The 7,221-nt window shown below is 35.5% G+C and overlaps 1 protein-coding gene across 2 annotated transcripts in view; it reads right to left on the bottom strand.

The window, feature by feature from the left end:
- LOC111871774 (fibronectin type-III domain-containing protein 3a) overlaps window positions 1–3,340 on the bottom strand; it is a 227,393-nt gene extending 224,053 nt beyond the window's left edge. The window contains exons 1-2 of one of the 2 annotated variants that reach the window (XM_023865103.2): window positions 3,280–3,340; window positions 2,653–2,719 (exon numbers count right to left, since the gene is read on the bottom strand). The gene's annotated coding sequence lies outside the window, so the exon portion shown is untranslated. The other variant, XM_023865112.2, reaches the window with a different exon arrangement.
- Between the last annotated feature and the right edge of the window lie 3,881 nt (window positions 3,341–7,221).

Raw genomic sequence — 7,221 nt, 5'->3', positions numbered from 1 at the left:
TTTGTACACATTTCTCCCAGCGTTCTGGGAGTTTGAAAATTCCATTCCAGCCATCCGAAGACACTGACACACTGCTTTCTGAATTGCCTCCCTTGTCTCAAAACGTTGTCCACGCAGCTGATCCTTCACAAATCTGAAAAGATGGTAGTCGGAGGGTGCCAGATCAGGGCTATAGGAGGGGTGTGGAAGAACTTCCCACCTCATCTTTGCAACTGCTTCCAATGTGGGGCAAGCGGCATGGGGGCGAGCGTTGTCATGCAGGATGATGATGTTTCATCCCGGATGTTTATCGCGCAATGCATGACGGAACTTGTGCAGCGTCTTGATATGACAAGCAGCATTGATGGTTTGCCCAGGTTCCTGGAATTTGGCCAGAATAAACCCTTCTGCATCCCAGAAGACTGTGCTCATCACCTTCACAGCTAATGGCACTGTCTTTGCCTTCTTTTGTGATGGAGAATGCAAATGGTGCCATTTCATACTCTGCAGTTTCGTTTCAGGCTAAAATGGTGAAACCAGCTTTCGTCACCTGTCACAATACAGAGCAAAAAATCAACGCCTTCATGCCGATATCTCTGCAGCAGTTCTGAGGTGATGGCTTTACCCTGACCTTTGTGGTCTTCGGTCAGTAACCGCGGGACCCAACGAGCACAAACTTTCCTATAGCCCAAGCTTTCAATCATCTCCTGTACTGCACTGAGCCCTATTCCAAGTTTTCGGACTAATGTGTCCACAGTCACACGCCTGTCATTTTGAATGATCTCATCCACTCTTTCCTTGGCGCGTTCAGTTGAGGCTGTTCGAGGACAACCGCTCTAAGGCTCATCTTCGATGCTGGTGTTCCCATCTTTAAAATGTTTCACCCATCTTCGAACACTGCTCACACCCATGCACACACTTCCATAAGCATGCTGAAGTCTCTGGTGAATTTCTGCAGCAGGGATTTCCTCTTTCACAAAAAATTTGATGACAGTACGCTGGTGAAATGACATATGGTTGTCGGCCATTTTGTTAGGAGTGATACTGGTCACGTGATTCAAGCTATTGATGTCACAAGACACTCAGGGTTAACACAACAGCTGGTTCCACCTACCACCGTACTCTCTTTCGTCTGCTGTTCCCAGGTTGCATGCAAAAAAAAGTTGCTCATGACTTTCAGTATGCCTTACGTACATTCAGTCACTTTGTTCCCATATCTCGCAAGTTAAGAGCATAAAATTCTGTAAAAAGGAAATGAAATTTCAGTTGTTATCTTCTCTAATGAATAAGCATTTTTATAGAAACAGAAGACACCAAAGATTCATTCTCCTTCTGGATAACAGTGGTGTGTGACATTAGTAACCTACTTGCACAATAAATAGCATGTGCAATGTAACTTTATATGACACTGATGCCACTCTATAGAATTGGTGGACACCGACTCAGAATAGATAAGAAATACATAATGTTTACAAAGTTCAACAAGGTGCCACAATAAACCACTGTGACATATGAAATGGATGGACATAAAAAAAGTGGTAAGTACACATTTACATAACTTATCCTTCCAGCCACACAGTGGCCCTGTGGTTGACTCAGCCTCTAACAGAAATGAGTACCGGGAATCTGCCTGGGGAGTAAAGGGAGATCGGCAGGTAAGGATGACAACCTTACCGCCATCTGTAAGCCGACTGTCTAGATAATATGGGACCCTCAATGTCTCACAACCTTATGGGCCTCCATGGCCTGTTACAGGGATAGCTTCCCCTTTTACCAGCAATATGACCTGATTGTATGAAGATCAAATTCAAGCCCCCTTCTTTTATTGAAAAGCTTTGGGATACTGTTTAAAAACAATGTTTCAGTATGTTGGAATGACATCACAGTTAATAACACCTCATAGTCCATATCAGGGGTGGAAACTTAGTGAATGCTGGAGCCAAACCTGATAATTTCTGGCAGTTTGGCAACTGCAAACAGATGTGGTCTGGTTGTCTGAGGTGCTCTGGTAACTGCTTTTCATGCAGCAGATTTTTCACACATGAATTCACTTGTAAAAGAGGCATTTCCATGAACTGCATTAACTATTCAAAAGAGCTACATACAGCTCATGAACCACAGTTTGGCCACATGTGATCTATACTGCCTGCTATGAAATCAAGAACTCAAGCTAATGCATGTAAGAAATTGATGCCTATTAATTAACATTAAGGGCACTGCCAATAAACTGAAACCACTGGGAGACATTACAAGAACATCAATAACAATAAATAATTTTGAAATTCTGTTAGCCTCTGTTTCACGGTTTTATCGGGTTTCCTCAAACAGAAACACATTAAAATCAAATTATTTCTCCAACTTTGAAATTCCGCACATTTGTCACATAATTATGTGAAGAGAAATGTACCAGTACCCTTAGTGAGAAGTAGAAACGTTCATGTACATTATAATGTACATGAACGTTTCTATTTCTCACTTAGGGTACTGGTACATTTCTCTTCACTTTCTTGGCCAGAATGAGTTTTGAGTATAATCAGTAACAACGGGTACCAACATCTCCTTCCCCACAGGATAAGGGACAGAATATGAAATTGATATCCATATAACAGCCATAATAGGAACTGCGGAACTTTACGGGCATCACAGATAATAAATACAATCCTCTCAACTTACCTTTCAAAAGACGTTTAACATTACAGCAGGAATAAGCAGCTTTATTTAGAAATGCTCTTCATTGGCTCTGAAAAATAAAAATGGACATGAATAATGGCACTGTAATACCCAACACAAAAGATAATGCAATGCCAGATGTTTGTACTTTATTTAGACTATTATATTTTCTGGATTAATAAATGGCAGGCATATAAAAATAACAATCACTGTAAGTACAAAATTATACGAAACAAGAATCGCCCTCCAATATATAATTTCACAATACTGCCCCCAAGAAATATATTAAAACCGGTTTTACTCTATTACACAGATGATATGAATCAAATAATAACGAACCTGTATACTGTATTGAAAGTTTTAAGGCTAAATGACTGATGCAATCAAATAAAGGTGAAGCATATGTCTATGCTTAAGACTACTTGTTACTGGTCTAACCGTAGCCACGAGAGCATATAGCCTGGTTTTGACAGCTACGCCCACATGACAAGTCCGTAAAATAAGGCACTTAAATATTTACTGTAAATCTTATGGAAGTAAAACTGGTTAAAAATCAATTATTCTCCCGGTAACTAACAATATCTCCATTGGACAGTCCATTACATACACGCACAATAAGGAAATACAAACCAGATGTCTGTATAACCATCAACAAATACTTCTCACGTCGCCATGTTTATTGATTTTCATATGCGCAATATGTCTTGCGCAGAACGAAAAACACGAAATATGAAATGTAAAGTAATGGCGGGAATGAGAATTATCTCTAACATATTAACATTTCTGTCATTTAAAAATTGAACTAAATTAACGTACATTAAAAGAGGAGAAGTGGTCTTGCAATATAGTGTCTTAGTTGCTGTAAATATATGATCAAACACAGAAAATCAAAATTATAGACATCACGCACCATCTAGCGATATTCATCATACAGTTGGAGAATTCTTGTCATTGAAGCTATTTAGGATATTTCGCTCGTAGTTTTAAATTTCTAAAGCCAGTGTACAACATAAAATGCGCAACATATTGAAAATGTTGACATACATGAGAGCAAGTGAGCAAATGAAGGAACTCCATCGCCATACAAAACTAATATGATGACAAATGACATATAGTGGATGTCAAGAAATGTCAACTCCGTATCAGTTCAGAATTGACACCATCTATCCACCAATTGGTAGTACGTGGTATATTTCTTTTCTCTCAATGCGATTTTGATATTCATAAGTTCGTTCAATATACTTTAAGCATTAACTTATCATGAACATATTCCTACATATTCTGTTCCTTTATGTCACTGTAGTTTCTGTGTTGATTGCATCATGCAGTAACTATTATGTCAGCATTGACTCCAAATGTTTATTTCCACTGACAATGACGACTTTGACCAGAAATCAAATAAACGAAGCAGCCCACCGATGTCCTTGAGTCCCTTTGTTATGATACTTATCATACAGAGTAGATAATGAAAAGTTCAGTCCAGTGTGACATACGAGTTTACAACACTTCAGTCCTCATTCGCCTTACATGTTTCGATTCAAAAGAATCATCTTCAGAGGCTCGCCACTACGATAAGGAAACACTGTCACATAAGATATTTTAACAATATGCACTTTAGATATGTCTAATGCTCTCTATATAAATTTTGTTATCACAGTTGGTTTTGATGTTTGTCTTAGGCACTCACAATGGCGTTTCTTGAAGTGTAGATTTACTGGTTATTACTAGGGTTTTCCACTGCACGCAATATTGTGTTCACTTTTCCATACAGTAGACTCCCAATATATTTAAAATTGTATTAAAATTTCCATGTAAAAAATTAGTTATTATATTAAAATATCTTGAGCCGACATTGGGTCATGTTGTTTTCTTCCTGATGGTGGAATAACTTAGTGTGTTACTGTTAATCAATAATAAACTAAGAAATAAATTCAAATCTAGTATAATTATTTTTGAAACTATTAATTATATTTCTGAACAGTTATCTAATGAAACATGGGAAGAAGTTTATCATAATACTAATGTTAATGATGCTTTTAACAAATTTTTATTAACATTTTTACACATTTATGATGCAAGTTTTCCTATTGTTTACTTAAGTAACAGCACTGACAAAAGTTAGAGTACTACTGGCATTAAAATATTTTGTCAAAGTAAAATAATTTAAGTAGTATTAGTAGACATAGTAATGATCCAAAAATAAAACTTTGTATAAAATTTATTGTCTCATTTTATGAAAATTAATTTGTCAAGAAAAAAAAAAAAAAAACATTATGATCAGTTAATTGAAACTTCTAATAACAGAATATAAACTTCTTGGAATATCATAAGAAATATATTTCATAAGTCTACTAATTACAATCACATGTATTTTTCATTTAAAATGGATAACATGAATTTTCAGTTTAAAGATGCAGCTGATGTTTTCAATGAGTATTTTCTGAATATAGCAGATAATTTACAAACACATATTGACAACAGTAATTCACCTCTTGGATTATTAAAGTATGCTTATTGGACTGTTTTTCTGACTATGAAAGTAATTCCTGTAACTAAGGGAGTATTTATTAGTATAATTTTTTCCCTAAAATCAAAGAAGTCATCTGACTATGATGGTATCACACCAAAAATATTCAAATTGTGTAGCATGGCTGTAAGTGGGTCTTTTTCTTATATTTGCAACAAGTATATTATGACAGGTAAATTTCCTGATCGTTTGAAGTATGCAGTCACAAAGCCTTTGTATAAAAAAAGTGATAAAGCTGACGTAGCAAACTATAGACCCATTTCTATGTTGACTGTATTTAGTAAAGTTTTAGAAAAAACTATGTATTATAGATTAAATCAGAATCTGCAAGTGAATAATATATTGGTGCAGGAACAATTTGGTTTTAAGAAATACCTACCAACTGATCGTGTTGCTTTTTTACTTACCACTGACATACTTCAAGCCTGGAATGATAAAAGTTCTGACTGTTGGAATTTTTATGACCTTGCCAAGGAGTTTGATTGTGTTAATCATGAGATACTGATATTCAAATTAGAGTATTATGGCGTTCAGGATTGTAATTTAAATGGATTTAAATTCTATCTATCAGATAGAAAACAGAGAGTGCATCTCAGAATTGACGATGATCATGATTATTTCTCCAAATGAGAAAGAGTTAAGCAAGGAGTTCCTCAGGGGTCGATTTTAGGACCACTTCTGTTTATTATTTATATTAACGACTTGCCATTATGCATCACTAAATTTGCCATTGTTTTTCTCTTTGTGCATGACACCAGTATTTTGGTCACTGGATAAAATCATTGTGTGCTTAAGCACAAAGTTGTGGATATCTTGTCTCTCAGTGCAAATTGGTTTATAGCGAGCCATTGATCTTAAATATTAACAAAACTAATATTATTAATTTTGCTCCTAAACAGTTTGCCAACTTTTTGCTGGCAGTATCCTTTGGAAATGTGGTAATGAATGAAGTCCCTGTATTAACATTTTTGGGTATACAAATTGATAATAAATTGAATTGGGAGAGTCATGTGGAATACATCCCTCCTAAACTCAGTTCTGCAATTTTTATACGAGTAATTAGGAGTTGGTCTTATTTTATGAATTTAAAAACCCTGCAAATGGTGTATTTTTCTTACTCTCATTCTATCATTAAGTATGGCATAGTCCTGTGGGACAATTTGACTAATAATTCTAGAGTTTTTAAATTACAAAAGAAAGTAATAAGACATATTGGGGGTGGGACCCAGAAACTCATGTAGAAGTCTTTTTGAGAAATTAGATATTTTACCATTGTCATGTGAATATATTTTTCCTTTGATGCTGTTTGTGATAGATAATCAAAATATTTTCTGTTCAGGTTCAGAGGTTCATGGCCAGAACAGTAGAAGCAAAAATCAAATTTATATTCAAACTTAAAATCTTTCTATTTTCCAGAAGGGCACTATGTTGACTGGTATTAGGTTATTTAATAAATTGCCAAAGACCATTCAAAGTCTTAGAAAGGATAGAATCGGTTTTAAAAATAATTTACTTTGATATCTTATGAATAACTTATTTTATATAGTTGATGAATTTTTGGAGCATACAGTAAATAAATTATTACAGTGTTCGTTTGGCTTTGTATTGTCTTTTTGCTTTGTTCATTTGTTTGTTTCTTTGTGTTATACTTGTGACCAGTTTCATGTCCATTATATTTTGGACTTGTGAAATGTGAAATATATGTGTATGTATGTATGTATGTATGTAGTCTGCTGGAATTTTACTGATGTTTCAGAGAAATATGTTGCCTCAGCAGCTGACATAAGGCAAGCAAACAACCATGTAAATGGTAAGCAGTGAGTCACTTGGTAATCTACTTGCTATTTGATTTATGATTGTTTGCTAGCTTGGTTCACTATCTGGTCTGGAAGATGGAGGCATTACATTCTTTGCAATTGTCAGCATACTTCTATGACCAACTGGCATCACATACAAAAAGATGACCTTAATCTTGACACTTGTGTGGTGAGGGATGAATGATCCATCATTAACAGAAGGGATGGAAACAGTCATATCTACTATGT

This window comes from Cryptotermes secundus, unplaced genomic scaffold, assembly GCF_002891405.2.
Source record: "Cryptotermes secundus unplaced genomic scaffold, Csec_1.0 scaffold428, whole genome shotgun sequence".
Classification (NCBI taxonomy): domain Eukaryota; kingdom Metazoa; phylum Arthropoda; class Insecta; order Blattodea; family Kalotermitidae; genus Cryptotermes; species Cryptotermes secundus.
Note: the sequence above shows the minus strand (reverse complement) of the source record. Positions and strands in the feature narration are given on the sequence as shown.